Source organism: Pan troglodytes, chromosome 3 (assembly GCF_028858775.2).
Source record: "Pan troglodytes isolate AG18354 chromosome 3, NHGRI_mPanTro3-v2.0_pri, whole genome shotgun sequence".
Lineage (NCBI taxonomy): Eukaryota > Metazoa > Chordata > Mammalia > Primates > Hominidae > Pan > Pan troglodytes.
The window spans coordinates 97,302,922-97,318,711 of NC_072401.2; the positions used below are offsets into that span (position 1 = coordinate 97,302,922).

The window sequence follows — 15,790 nt, forward strand, 5'->3', positions numbered from 1 at the left end:
CCTTGGTATGTTCAATGCATTTTAGGTTCCTTTGTATTTTTACAGTCCTTGTTATTTTCTATACGTATGAGCAAGTCATCTGTAAATAGAAACAGTTCTATTTTTGTTGTTTCTAATCTGTATATTTTTCTTTATTGGGGTGGCTAGAACTTCCAGCTACATATAGAATAAGAGTGGTGAGAGCAGACATCCTTGCTTTGCACCCTATCTTAGGGACAAAGCATCTAATCTTTCACCATTGGATATGATGTCATCTGTAGATATTTTGCAAATGGCTTTTACTAAACTCAGGTAATTCTCATCTATTCCTAACTTGCTGAGAGTGTTTTATTATGCATAGCTATTGGATTTTCTTAAATGCTTTTCTGCATCAAATGATATATGTTTTTCTTCCTTAGCTTGTTGATATGATGAATTACATTGATTTTTTTTAAAGTTGTAACAGCCTGGCACAAGGGGGAAAAAACCACTTTGTTATGGTATGTAATTATTTTTATACATTAATGGATTAAATTTGCTAATATTTTGTTTCAGATTTTTGTACTTACATTCATGAGAGATGTTGGTCTGTATATTTCCCTGTTTTTGTTGTCCTTTCTGGTTTTGTCATCAGGATAATATTTGCCTCATGAAATGAGTTGGGAAACATTCTCTACCATTCTGTGTTCTTGAAGAGATTGTGTAGAATCAGTTTTAATTCATTTTGGATATTTGGTATAATTCTGCACTAAAACCACCTAGTTCTGAAGATTTCTTTAGTAGGAACTTTTAAATTACCAGTTTTAAATTACTTTAACAATTATACAGCTATTGACGTTATGCACTTCATTTTTGTTGAATTTTAATAGTTGATAGTTTTGAAGGAATTATTCCATTATTTTTAAATTGTTAAATTTATGAGCAAAAGTCATTTGTAATATTTCCTCATTATCACTTTAATGGCTATAGGATCTGTAGTAATATCTCCTATTTCATTCTTGATATTGATTTGTGTTTTTTGTATATGTTGCTAGAGATTTATCAATTTAACTGATTTTAAAAAAACCTCAGTTTTTTCCTAATGATTTTTTCTATTTTTTTCTATTTTCAATTTCACTGACTTTTGCTCTTATCTTTGTTTCCTTCATTTCTTTGGGTTTATTTTTCTCTTTCTTTCTCTAGTTTCTTAAGATAGAAAATTGATTTGAGATCTTTCCTCATTCTAATGTAAGCCTTTTGAGCTATATATTTTCCTCTATGCACTGCATTAGCTACACCTCACATGTAGGCTGTGTTTTTGTTTTCATTTACCTGCATATATTTTTAATATCCATTGACACTCTTTATCCATGTATTTAGAAGTGACTTATTTAATTTTCATGTATCTAAAGATTTTCCTGTTTTCCCTTTTTTGTTTTCTAATTTTATTCCATTATAGTCAGAGAATATACTATGTATGATTACACTTTAAAATTCTTTAAATTTGTTTAAGTTTATGTTCCAGGATATGGTCTTGGTAACTTTTCCATGGGTGCATGAAAAAATATATGTTGTGCTATTGTTAGGTGACATGTTTTATATTTGTGAATTAGATCCTGCTGACTGATGTTGTTCAGATCTTCTATTTTCTCACTGTAGGTAGTAATTTTATCCGTTGCTGAGAGGAAGATGTAGAAGTCCTTGACCATAATTGTGGATTTGTCTGTTTCTCCTTTCAGTTCTATCAGCTTGTGCTTCCTGTACTTTCAGGCTCTGTTGTTTGATGCATGCAGTGTTAGAATCACTATGTCTTTCTAAAATATTGATAACTATCATTATTTGTCTCTAATAATTTTCTTTGCTCTAAATTCTACTTTATCAGTTACTAACATAGCCATTACTGTTTTTCTTTGATTAATGTTTGCATCACATATATTTTTCTATCTTCCTACTTTCAACCTATGTCTGTCAAATTTGAAGTGTTTCTGTGGGCTATAGTTGGATTGTGTTTTCATATCCACATTGTCCATCTCTGTGTTTACAGTGGTATGCTTAAGCAATTAACATTTAAGGTAACTATTAACATGATGTTGCTTAAAACTGCCATTTAATTTGCTTTCTATTTGTTTCCCCTGTTTCTCATTCCTCTTCCTGTATCTCTTTTCTTGCCTTCTATTGGTTACCTGAATATTTTTTAAGATTTCATATTGCTTTATTTATTGAGTTATTTAGTGCATCTCTTTGTGGAGTATTCATAGGATTATTCTATAGATATATCTATATCTATCTAAAATCTGTTATCATTTGAATTTGTGTTTTTGTCATGTCTCTTCCAGTTGCTTTCAAAATTTTTCTTTGTCTTTACTTTTTGAAAGTTTAATTATGATGTGTCTTGACATGGATTTCTTTGAGTTTATCTTGTTGGAATCATTCAGCTTCTTGGATCTGTAGGGTTGTATCTTTTGTAAAATTTGGAAAGTTTTCAGTTATTTTTTCAAACATTCCTTCAGACTCACTCTTTCTCTTCTGAGACTGATGATACAAATTTGGATCTTTTAGTATTGTTCTAGAGGCTCCTCAGTCTCTGCTGAACTTTTTCAGTCTATTTTCTCTGTTGTTTAGGTAAATTCTATGACCTGTCCTCAAACTCACTGTTTCTAATGTCTGTCATCTCCACTCCTATTATGTTCATGAAGTTTAACATTATGGGTTTTTTTCTATAATTTCCATTTAGTTATTTTTATAAGTATTCTTTCTTTACTGAAATTTTCTGTGTTGTCACTTGTTTCAGGATAATTTGAAATTAAATATTGAAGCATAGTAACGATGACTTCATTAACTATGATGAAAATCCATATTAGATAATTGCAACATCTGATTCATCTTAGTGTTATATCAATTGTCTTTTCTCACTTAGGTTGTGGTTGTCTTGGTTCTTGGAATAATAGGTAACTTTTAATTGTATCCTGGCCATTTTGTCTATTATATTAGGAGATTCTGGATTCTATTTCATTTTTTTTTAAAGCAGTTACCCTATTTCTAGCCTACTTTTTAATCCTGTAATTCTAATGGCAATTTAAATGTTAGAACCTTGGTGGTGTTATTTTGATCTGATTGGTTTATGTGGTACTGTAGGAATTCCCACTTGCCTGTTGATGTTCCCTGAGTGTGTGGAAGGAGTTTTCTCAGTCTAGGTTGCTGTGTCTCTCACAGTGGCAGAAGGGTGGCAAGGGATCCACTACCCATGACCCCTACTTCACAGTTTCTCTGAGTAGGGAAGATGATTCTCAGATCAGGAGTGTAAAAGAGATTTCCTAGGTCTGGCAGCTTGTTGTTACTGGGTCCCTATTGCTGATTCTGCCACCAGCGCTAGTGCCCCTGGACAGAGAGGAGTTTTCTAGGCCTGGGTAATTACCTTTGTTGAGTCCTCTTGCCTCTTTTGCCCATCTGACATAATTCTTCCTCAAAGGAAGTTGCGTAAAAGAGACTCCTCAGGCAGGAATTCTTGCTATGGCTTGGTCCCTCTAGAAGGTTCTGCTGGCTTCTCTTGCCTACCCAGTGTTGCTGGGTAGAAAATGGGTGTCTCAGAACCAAAGAGGCATCCAAGACCAAGCCAATTGTTGTGACTGAGTCCCTCCTGCTGCTTCCACTCATTGTTTCCAGTATCTCTTGGAGGGGAAGAGAATCTCAATCAAGTGGGAAAGGGGAGTGCTTCATGGCTGATTTAAATTGACGGGATTACTTGTTGATTGATCCTCCTTTTATTGGTGTCAGACTTGTCCAGTGTTCTCAGAGGTACTCTTAATTGATCTCAGAAGAGAAATTATAATATGTGGGCTGCCTTCTGTTGCTAGGTTGGGATCAGCAAATGCCTGGTCTGACTTCATTTTCTCCTCTTGATTGGGGTAAATGTAAGACATTCCCCGCTACTCTGTTTTTCCTCCAACCCTGGGATCCCAAACCAGTCTGTTCTCTTATCACCTTCCAGAGTTCTTCTTTGGTTGTTGGTTGCATTATTTCCAGCTTACAGCTGTGCTTAGCAGGGAGGAGCAAGAAGAAGCAGGTCTATACCAGATATACTTGTCTGGAACAGAAGTCCCACACCATTTAATTTTGACAGTGATTTGTTTTTAATAGCTGTGCAAGAACTACACTTAATGCTTAACATCCATACCCCAAATATTTGAATGTTTTATTTATCTTTTTCTCTTATATAAATTTTAAAGCAGTTTTGCAGCCCAATGATAATATATTATTCCTATAGAGGTAATTCACTAAGATTTATTTTTAAGTTCTAAAATCCTTTGATGATGACTTGATCTTTGCTATCGTAGCTTAAGTGTAAAGTTTTCTGATAGCTCATTCAACCAAGGCTTTGTACCATTTATTGTTCACTGGAACCTTCTCTTAGAATGAGATTGAGCAGCTTTGCATAAAATGAGGAGGTAAGAAAGGATAAAAAGAATATAAATTGGCTTAGTTCTAATATTTAAAAACATTTTGGAAGAGAAATATTATCTTTGACAAGAACAATGATGGGAGCGTTGAAGTAATTGGAGATACTGTGACTATGTACTTTGAAATTTAGATGTAGATTGAGCACAAAGAAAATACCAATTTTATTTGAAAAGATATATTTCTAATTAATAACTTTTCACCAAAGCTTTTCTAAGTTCTATCATGGCAAAATAGAATTGTTAATTAAATGTTTAATGTTATTTGTAAGAAACATAACAGTTTGGGGTTACTTGTTCAGTGTAGTCAAAGTGTATATTTATGAGCTATTATCCAAACTTTAAATTAGAAACCATTGAAGAACATGTGCATATTGAACCTGTGTTCATTTTACAATATTTGCTGGCATAATTTTAGTGGGGAAAATTATTCAGACTTATATAATTCTAATAACTTTGGTTTTAGGACATTGTTGGGTATATATATGATTTATTTGATGCCAAAACATTGGTTAGGAAGGCAATAGCTAATTATAACTTTTTCATGGTTAATCACTTTCATTTATATGGCATGGTTTCTACTAGCAAACTATGAAAAGTAGAAACTACTACTAATAAATGCTTCTGTGCATAAACACATTCACTGAGCAACTGAAACAAATTGCTCAGGATAAAAATTTGGTCAAATCATATGACTCTGGAATAATCACATTATATATTACCAATTTTGAATCATTATCACTACCACTCTTTTTCCCAATTTACCACAGTAAGTATTTGGTCCAGAATCTCTTCATCATTGACTCTGATATATTTACTCTGTCAAGCAGATTTTGTCCTTTTTTTCCTTATGGTATCTAGTACTAAAAGAATTTTATTCCATACATTTTCTGAGAAAATCTAATTTGCTTTTCCAATTGCTTAGAATTAGTCTATTGGCAGACATGGAGGCCCTTAAGGAGCCATTTGCTCTCTCAGTTTAGTGTGCAGAACAAATTAGTACTTCCCAAAATAATACCAATTAAGCTAACGTTAAAAAGTTAGTATCTATGTTAATCTCAGGAGACAAGTTATCGCATCCCTCCAAAAGGGCTGCCACTCAAGGGCAATGCTTTTCAGATTGCATAGTATGCTACTTTTATATTATTCTCCGAAGATCTGCTTTTGCTACATGCTATCTACCATTACTATTTCTACTTCTGCTGCTGCTGCTGACACACTATTACACTTATATACAGACACCATATTTTTTCAATCCACAAATTTTAGCATTCATTTTGACAACTGTACTGGGTAGGAGTTCAAAAGACCTGAATTCTTTTTCTAATTCTTTTAAAACTACTGTGTGACATTAGATAATCATTTTAATATTCTATCAGTCATTTCCTCATTTGAAAAATTAGCACACTGGACTAGATCAACTGGTGCACTAATGCTCTTGGACCAATTTTGGTAAATAGTGTTTTATTGCAACATAGCCATGTTCCTTCATGTATGTATGTGTATAACCACTTTCATACTGCAACACCAGAGTTGAATGACCCTATGACCTGTAAGCCTAAATATTTATTATGTGTACCTTTCAGAGAAAGTTTTTCAATCCTGGATCAAATGATCAAAGTTTTTTTTTTTCCAGTTGTACACATTTATCACTCAAGAAGATTCTGATGGAAAAAAAATCTTAGCCTGCCTACCAAATATGAAAATAGTTTTAAATTATTTAATTTTCTCTTGTGAAACTTCTCCAAATTACAAAGTCATCCCAGTTCATTTAAATACAGAATTATCACAAGTGATAGTCCTATTGAGTGAAGACAGAGTGATAAACCCAATGGTAGTCAAATTTTTTAGCAGTTTGCCCATTTTTCTAATACTTCAATATTGTCGTCTCAATTATAAGAGATGTAGCTTAATCCTAAATCCATCTACATTTATTGGGAGATTTTTATTCAAAGTCCATTTTGAAAAACAGTCACATTTCTCAAATTATCAGAAATCAAATGGAAGAAAAAATATAAAGTGAAAATATAAATGACGGATTCCTAAACTTATAGGAAAAAATGTAGATAAATATAGAGATTGGAAGTATATGTATGTTTACACTAATTGGTAGAAGATATTAACAGTGAAGGCCCTAGTTTTATTATACATCAGGGAGGATGACTGGCATTCATATTGGATTGATGCCTAATGTGTTTTATTTTTCTGTGACTTTCAAAGCACTAAAATGAAAATATGTCAATTATGTGGCCACTGGGAAGTGATGAACTGTCAATTTTCAAATTAGTAAAAGATCTTAAAACCTATGATCAGGAACTTAATTGCACATTAGAGGCAAATTGGGAATTACTGCAGCATTGTGAGAAGAGAGTGAAAACATCAATTTATTGTGAAACTTTTTGACTGAAGAATGGAAATAAATTACAGAGGACAACCAAAGTCACACCAGAGAAACCTAGGACAGTTATATAAATGAGATTTTCCTTCTCTCTTACTTCTTACAAGATCTTTATCAGCTGAGCGATCATATGTGTTTATCTTGTTTAATTTTAGTTTATATAAAATATTGTGGTAGAGTTTTGGCAAAAATGGTCACAACTATTCCCTCAATGGTATCCACATCTCTTGCAGTGTGGTTTTGGCGGTGCTGCCATTAAAACGTGGAGTCCATTTCCCTACAACTTAAATCTGGGCTGGCCTTATGACCTGGTTTGGCCAACTGAATTCAATAGAATTGTTTATATACTAGTTTTGAACAGACTTCATGAGATGTTTCTTTCTTCTACTCTTTCAAAGGAAGTCCCAATAACCTTCACATCACAATATTTTAAAAGCCCTATATAGTCTCTGCAGCATTGAAATAGGGTTGGCTTTTGTATTCAGTAGAATGCAGCATCAGAGACAGTTTCTGACCTTTTAAACCAGGTGAGAAGTACATTATGTCTGGACTTCTGGAGTAGTAACATGGGGAAGCCAGCTACCAGTTATAAGGACACACAAGCAGTCTCATGGAGAGAGTTTAACATGGAGAGAAACCTCCTTGTCAGTACCAGCTCGCCAGCCATATGGCTGAACTACCTTGGAGAGCGATCCTCACACCCTAGTCAGGCCTAAAGATGACTGGAGTTGCAGATGACATCTGACTACAGCCTCACAAGAAACCACAAGCCAGTATTGTCCAACTGAGCTGCTCCTGAATTCCAGCTCCACAAACCCTTCAATTGCTATCCTTTGACTGTTTGGTTTTTTTATATGTTATACAACTATTTCTAACAATAAAGGGTAACTGAACAGGGTATGGGGGCTTTAGCTGCATTAGGAACTATGGCCTGTTGGTGGTGGCAGAGGTAGTATGGGCAAGTATGATGCATTTAAATTTCTCTGTCTTAATAATTTGTTTCCCTACAATGAGCAAATTCTGATTCAAAATGTTTGTCCTTTTCTATTCATTCTTCGATTTCATGAGATTGTATTAATTTTATTTGTGTGTGTATATATATGCACACACATACACACACACACACTCACTCTTATTGTTTGATGTATCAGCTTTACATATCTTATATCTGGCTTGTTAAAAAGGAGGAGTTTGGCATAACTACATTACCACAAAAATTATTATAATCTTTGAGTTCTCAAATTTTGCTAGTTATATAAATGCTACATTAGATAGATAGATAGGTAGATAGATAGACAGATAGAGGTTGAGAGAGAGAGAGAGAAAGAAAAAGACAATGTCTCACTCTGTTGCCTAAGCTGGGCTGCAGTGATGTGATGATAGCTCACTGCAGCCTTGACCTCCTGGTCTCAAGCGATCGTCCTGCCTCAGTCTCCAGAATAGCTGGGACTACAGGCACATACCACCATGCCTGCCCATTTTTAAAAATAATTTTGTAGAGATAAGCGCTTTGCTAAGTTGCCCAGGCTGGTCTCAAACTCCTGGCCTCAAGTGATCCTCCTGCCCTGGCCTCCACTGGGATTATAGGCATAAGCCACTGCACCAAGCCCATCATCACTATTTTTAATCATAGTATTAACTATATTCCTTACATTTATGTTAATTGTCGAATATTTCCTTTCTGCTAGTTTTTAACCATTCATCTCTTAGTTGGCAGAAGTTTGTTCCTTAGGAGATAGTTTCTTCAAGAAGACTCATGGGAACTGAATTGTGTGGCCACAAAAATATATTCTTGTCTTTATACTTGAATGGCTGGAAATACAATCATTAAGTCAGATTTTCTTTAAGGATTTTAAAGACATTGCTCTAATACTTTTTAGTATTCAATGTGTTATTTGGAAAATCTGAGGTTAGCCTGACTGATTTTATACCAAGACTGAATTTAATATTTTTGATAAGTTGCCAAGGGTTCTTCACTTTATTTTTTAAAAAAATCTAACATTTACTAAGCGATTACCATATGTTATGAAATAACTATACAGGAGCTTTAATCCTTATCCCCATTTTTATAGATAGAAAAACCGAGGCACAGAAAGTTAAGTAAGTTTCCCAGTGCCATACAGGAACTAAGTGACTCAAATTTTCCTAAAATAGTGGCAAGGGTCCCAGAAAGACTGATTCTCCAATTCTAGGAATATTGAACTTGGGTTTTCTTTCTGTGTTGTCAATTCTGAACATGCATGTTGTATCTGCCTTCTCAGCATTCTTTGCTCATTTGCACAGATTCAATTTTTTAATGGTTTTTTTTTTCTTTCTGTTTCTTTCTCAGATGCCCAAGAAATAGAAACCGTCTGAACTATCCTGCCAGCCATTATCCTAGTCCTTATCGCTCTCCCATCCCTACGTATCCTCTACATAACAGACGAGGTCAACGACCCCTCCTTTACTATCAAATCAATCGGCCATCAATGATATTGAACCTACGAATACACCGACTATGGTGGACTAATCTTCAACTCCTATATACTCCCTCCATTATTCCTAGAACCAGGTGACCTACGACTCCTTGACGTTGACAATCGGGTGGTCCTCCCAGTTGAAGCCCCGTTCGTATAATAATTACATCGCAAGATGTCTTACACTCATGAGCTGTCCCCACATTAGGCCTAAAAACAGACGCAATTCCCGGACGCCTGAACCAAACCACATTTACCGCCACACGGCCAGGAGTATATTATGGCCAATGCTCAGAAATCTGTGGAGCAAACCACAGCTTTATGCCTATCGTCCTAGAGTTAATCCCCCTAAAAATCTTTGAAATAGGACCCGTATTCACTCTATAGTGCCCCTTTCACCTCTCTCCAGAGCTCACTGTAAAGCTAACCTAGCATTAACCTTTTAAGTTAAAGATCAAGAGGGCCAACACCTCTTTACAGTGAAATGCCCCAACTAAATACCACTGTATAACCCACCATAATCACCCCAATACTCCTTACACTATTTCTCATCACCCAGCTAAAAATATTAAATACAAATTACCACTTACCCCCCTCACCAAAATCCATAAAAATAAAAAACTACAATAAACCCTGAGAACCAAAATGAACGAAAATCTATTCGCTTCATTCATTGCCCCCACAATTCTAGGCCTGCCCGCCGCAGTGCTGATCATTCTATTTCCCCCTTTACTGGTCCCCACCTCCAAATACCTCATCAACAACCGACTAATTACCATCCAGCAGTGGCTAATTCAACTGACCTCAAAACAATTAATAGCTATACATAATACCAAGGGACGAACATGATCTCTTATATTAATATCCTTAATCATTTTTATTGCCACAACCAATCTCCTCGGGCTCCTACCCCACTCATTTACACCAACCACTCAGCTATCTATAAACCTAGCCATGGCCATCCCCCTGTGAGCAGGCGCAGTAATTATAGGCTTTCGCTTTAAAACTAAAAATGCCCTAGCCCATTTCCTACCACAAGGCACACCTACACCCCTTATCCCCATACTAATTATTATTGAAACTATCAGCCTACTTATTCAGCCAATAGCCCTGGCCGTACGTCTAACCGCTAATATCACTGCAGGTCACCTACTCATGCACTTAATTGGAAGTGCCACATTAGCAATATCGGCTATTAATCTTCCTTCAACACTCATCATCTTCACAATTCTAATTCTACTAACTATCCTGGAAGTCGCCGTCGCCCTAATCCAAGCCTACGTTTTTACACTTCTAGTGAGCCTCTACCTGCATGACAACACATAATGGCCCACCAATCACATGCCTATCATATAGTAAAACCCAGCCCATGACCCCTAACAGGGGCCCTCTCAGCCCTCCTGATAACCTCCGGCTTAGCCATATGATTCCACTTCTACTCCACAACCCTGCTCACACTAGGCCTACTAACCAACGCACTAACCATATACCAATGATGACGTGATGTAATGCGAGAAAGCACGTACCAAGGCCACCACACACCACCCGTCCAAAAAGGTCTCCGATACGGGATGGTCCTATTTATCACCTCAGAAATTTTTTTCTTCGCAGGATTTTTCTGAGCTTTCTACCATTCCAGCCTAGCCCCTACCCCTCAACTAGGAGGGCACTGACCTCCAATAGGCATCACCCCACTAAACCGCCTAGAAGTCCCACTTCTAAACACATCTGTCTTGCTCGCATCAGGAGTATCAATCACTTGAGCTCACCACAGCCTAATAGAAAATAACCGAAACCAAATGATTCAAGCACTGCTTATTACAATTTTACTGGGCCTCTACTTCACCCTTCTACAAGCCTCAGAATACTTCGAATCTCCTTTTACCATTTCCGATGGCATCTATGGTTCAACACTTTTTTTGTAGCCACAGGCCTCCACGGACTCCACGTCATCATTGGATCAACTTTCCTCACTATCTGCCTCATGCGCCAACTAATATTTCACTTTACATCTAAACATCACTTCGGCTTTGAAGCCGCCGCCTGATACTGGCACTTCGTAGATGTAGTCTGACTATTTCTATACGTCTCCATCTACTGATGAGGGTCCTACTCTTTTAGTATAAACAGTACCGTTAACTTCCAATTAACTAGTTTTGATAGCACTCAAAAAAGAGTAATAAACTTCACCCTAATTTTAATAGTCAATACCCTTCTAGCCCTACTACTAATAATTATTACATCCTGACTACCACAACTCAACGGTTACATAGAAAAATCTAACCCTTACGAATGTGGCTTCGACCCCATATCCCCCGCCCGCATTCCTTTCTCCATAAAATTTTTCCTAGTAGCCATCACCTCCCTATTATTTGACCTAGAAATTGCCCTCCTACCCTGAGCCCTACAAACAACCAACTTACCACTAATAGTCATATCATCCCACTTATTGATCATTATCCTAACCCTAAGCCTGGCCTACGAATGATTACAAAAAGGGCTGGACTGAGCTGAATTGGTACATAGTTTAAATAAAACGAATGATTTCGACTCATTAAATTATGATGATCATATTTACCAAATGCCCCTTATTTATATAAATATTATACTAGCATTTACCATCTCACTTCTAGGAATACTAGTATACCGCTCACACCTGATATCCTCCCTACTATGCCTAGAGGGAATAATATTATCACTATTTATCATGGCTACTCTCATAACCCTTAATACCCACTCCCTCTTAGCCAATATTGTACCTATTACCATGTTGGTCTTTGCTGCCTGCGAGGCGGCAGTAGGCCTAGCCCTGCTAGTCTCAATCTCTAACACATATGGCTTAGACTACGTACATAACCCAAACCTACTCCAATGCTAAAGCTAATTATCCCAACAATCATATTACTACCACTAACATGATTCTCCAAAAAACATATAATTTGAATCAACACAACCACCCATAGCCTAATTATCAGCATCATCCCCCTATTTTTCAACCAAATCAACAACAATCTATTTAGCTGCTCCCTATCTTTCTCCTCCGACCCCCTAACGACCCCCCTCCTAATACTGACTACCTGACTTCTGCCCCTCACAATCATAGCAAGCCAACGCCACCTATCCAACGAACCACTGTCACGAAAAAAGCTTTACCTCTCTATACTAATTTCCCTCCAAACTTCCTTAATTATAACATTCACAGCCACAGAGCTAATCATATTTTATATCTTCTTCGAAGCCACACTTATCCCCACCCTAGCTATCATCACCCGATGAGGCAACCAACCAGAACGCCTAAACGCAGGCACTGATTTCCTATTCTATACCCTAGTAGCCTCCCTCCCCCTACTCATCGCATTAATCCACACCCACAACACTCTGGGCTCACTAAATATTTTACTACTCACCCTTACTGCCCAAGAACTGCCAAACTCCTGAGCCAATAACTTAATATGACTGGCATACACAATAGCTTTCATAGTAAAAATACCCCTTTACGGACTCCACCTATGGCTCCCTAAAGCCCATGTTGAAGCCCCTATTGCTGGCTCAATAGTACTTGCTGCAGTACTCTTGAAATTAGGTGGCTATGGTATAATACGCCTCACACTCATTCTTAACCCCCTGACAAAACACATAGCTTACCCCTTCCTCGTACTGTCTCTGTGAGGCATAATCATAACAAGCTCCATCTGCCTACGACAAACAGACTTAAAATCGCTCATTGCATACTCTTCAGTCAGCCACATAGCCCTCGTAGTAACAGCCATTCTTATCCAAACCCCCTGAAGCTTCACCAGCGCAGTTATTCTCATAATTGCCCATGGACTTACATCCTCATTATTATTCTGCCTAGCAAACTCAAACTACGAATGAACCCACAGCCGCATCATAATCCTCTCTCAAGGACTTCAAACCCTACTACCACTAATAGCTTTCTGATGACTTCTAGCAGGCCTCGCCAACCTCGCCTTGCCCCCCACCATTAACCTACTAGGAGAACTCTCCGTACTAGTAACCACATTCTCCTGATCAAACATCACCCTCCTACTTACAGGGCTTAACATATTAATCACAGCCCTATATTCCCTCTGTATATTTACCACAACACAATGAGGGCCACTCACACATCACATTAACAACATAAAACCCACATTTACAAGACAAAACACTCTCATATTTATACACCTATCCCCCATCATCCTTCTATCCCTCAACCCTGATATTATTACTGGGTTTACCTCCTGTAAATATAGTTTAACCAAAACATCAGATTGTGAATCTGATAACAGAGGCTCATAGCCCCTTGTTTACCGAGAAAGACTACAAGAACTGCTAACTCCTATGCCCATGTCTAACAACATGGCTTTCTCAACTTTTAAAGGATAACAGCCATCCGTTGGTCTTAGGCCCCAAAAACTTTGGTGCAACTCCAAATAAAAGTAATAACCATGTATGTTACCATAACCACCCTAGCCCTAACTTCCTTAAATCCCCCCATCCTTACCACCTTCATTAACCCTAGCAAAAAAAATTCATACCCTCACTATGTAAAATCCATTATCGCATCCACTTTTGTTATCAGCCTCTTCCCCACAACAATATTCATATGCCTAGATCAAGAAGTTATTATCTCAAACTGACACTGAGCAACAACCCAAACAATTCAACTCTCCCTGAGCTTTAAACTAGACTATTTCTCTATAATATTTATCCCTGTAGCACTATTCGTCACATGGTCCATCATAGAATTCTCACTATGGTATATAAACTCAGACCCAAACATCAATCAATTCTTCAAATACCTACTTATCTTCCTAATCACCATATTAATCCTAGTCACCGCTAACAACCTGTTCCAGCTTTTCATTGGCTGAGAGGGTGTAGGGATCATGTCTTTCTTACTAATTGGCTGATGATATGCTCGAGCAGATGCCAACACAGCAGCCATCCAAGCAATCCTATACAACCGTATTGGCGACATCAGTTTCATCCTAGCCCTAGCATGATTTCTCCTACACTCCAACTCATGAGACCCACAACAAATATACCTCTTAAGCGCTAACCCGAACCTTACCCCACCACTAGGCCTTCTCCTAGCAGCAGCAGGCAAATCAGCTCAATTAGGCCTTCACCCCTGACTCCCCTCAGCCATGGAAGGCCCTACCCCTGTCTCAGCCCTACTCCACTCAAGCACTATAGTTGTAGCAGGAGTCTTCCTACTCATCCGCTTCCACCCCCTAGCAGAAAATAGCCCACCAACCCAAACTCTTACACTATGTCTAGGCGCTGTCACCACTCTATTCGCAGCAGTCTGCGCTCTCACACAAAATGATATCAAAAAAATCATGGCCTTCTCCACTTCAAGCCAACTAGGGCTCATAATAGTCACAATCGGTATCAACCAACCATACCTAGCATTCCTACATATCTGTACCCACGCCTTCTTCAAAGCTATACTATTTATATGCTCCGGATCCATCATCCACAACCTCAACAATGAACAAGATATCCGAAAAATAGGAGGACTACTCAAAACTATACCCATCACTTCAACCTCCCTCACCATTGGCAGCCTAGCACTAGCAGGAATGCCCTTTCTCACAGGTTTCTACTCCAAAGACCTCATCATCGAAACCGCAAACTTATCATACACAAACGCCTGAGCCCTATCTATTACTCTCATCGCCACCTCCCTGACGAGCGTCTACAGCACTCGAATAATTCTTCTCACCCTGACGGGTCAACCTCGCTTCCCAACCCTTACCAATATTAACGAAAACAACCCTGCCCTATTGAATCCCATTAAACGCCTGACAATTGGAAGCCTATTCGCAGGATTCCTCATCACCAACAATATTCTCCCCACATCCATCCCCCAAATGACAATCCCACTTTACTTAAAACTCACAGCCCTGGGCATCACTTCCCTAGGACTTCTAACAGCCCTAGACCTCAACTACCTAACCAACAAACTCAAAATAAAATCCCCACTGTATACATTTTACTTTTCTAACATGCTCGGATTCTACCCCAATATTATACACCACACAATCCCCTATCTAGGCCTTCTTACAAGCCAAAATCTACCCCTACTTCTTCTAGACCTAACCTGACTAGAAAAACTACTACCTAAAGCAATCTCACAATACCAGATCTCTGCCTCCAACACCACCTCAACTCAAAAAGGCATAATCAAGCTTTACTTCCTCTCTTTCTTCTTTCCACTCCTACCAGCCCTTCTTCTAATCACATAATCTATTACCCCGAGCAATCTCAATTACAATATACACCACAACAAACAATGTTCAACCAGTAACTACTACTAATCAACGCCCATAGTCATACAAAGCCCCCGCACCGATAGGATCTTCCCGAATCAACCCTGGCCCCTCCCCTTCATAAATTATCCAACTTCCCACACTATTAAAATTTACTACAACTACCACCCCATCATACTCTTTCACCCATAACACTAACCCTACCTCTATCGCTAACCCCACTAAAACACTCACCAAGACCTC

The 15,790-nt window shown here is 37.9% G+C and overlaps 3 pseudogenes; all 3 read left to right on the forward strand.

Annotated features, from left to right (window-relative positions):
• Positions 1–6,656: 6,656 nt before the first annotated feature.
• LOC107974042 (cytochrome c oxidase subunit 2-like) lies at positions 6,657–9,745 on the forward strand (annotated as a pseudogene).
• A 74-nt stretch (positions 9,746–9,819) lies between these two features.
• On the forward strand, positions 9,820–11,378 carry LOC129143746 (ATP synthase subunit a-like; annotated as a pseudogene).
• A 2,228-nt stretch (positions 11,379–13,606) lies between these two features.
• LOC129143747 (NADH-ubiquinone oxidoreductase chain 5-like) lies at positions 13,607–15,523 on the forward strand (annotated as a pseudogene).
• Positions 15,524–15,790: the final 267 nt, after the last annotated feature.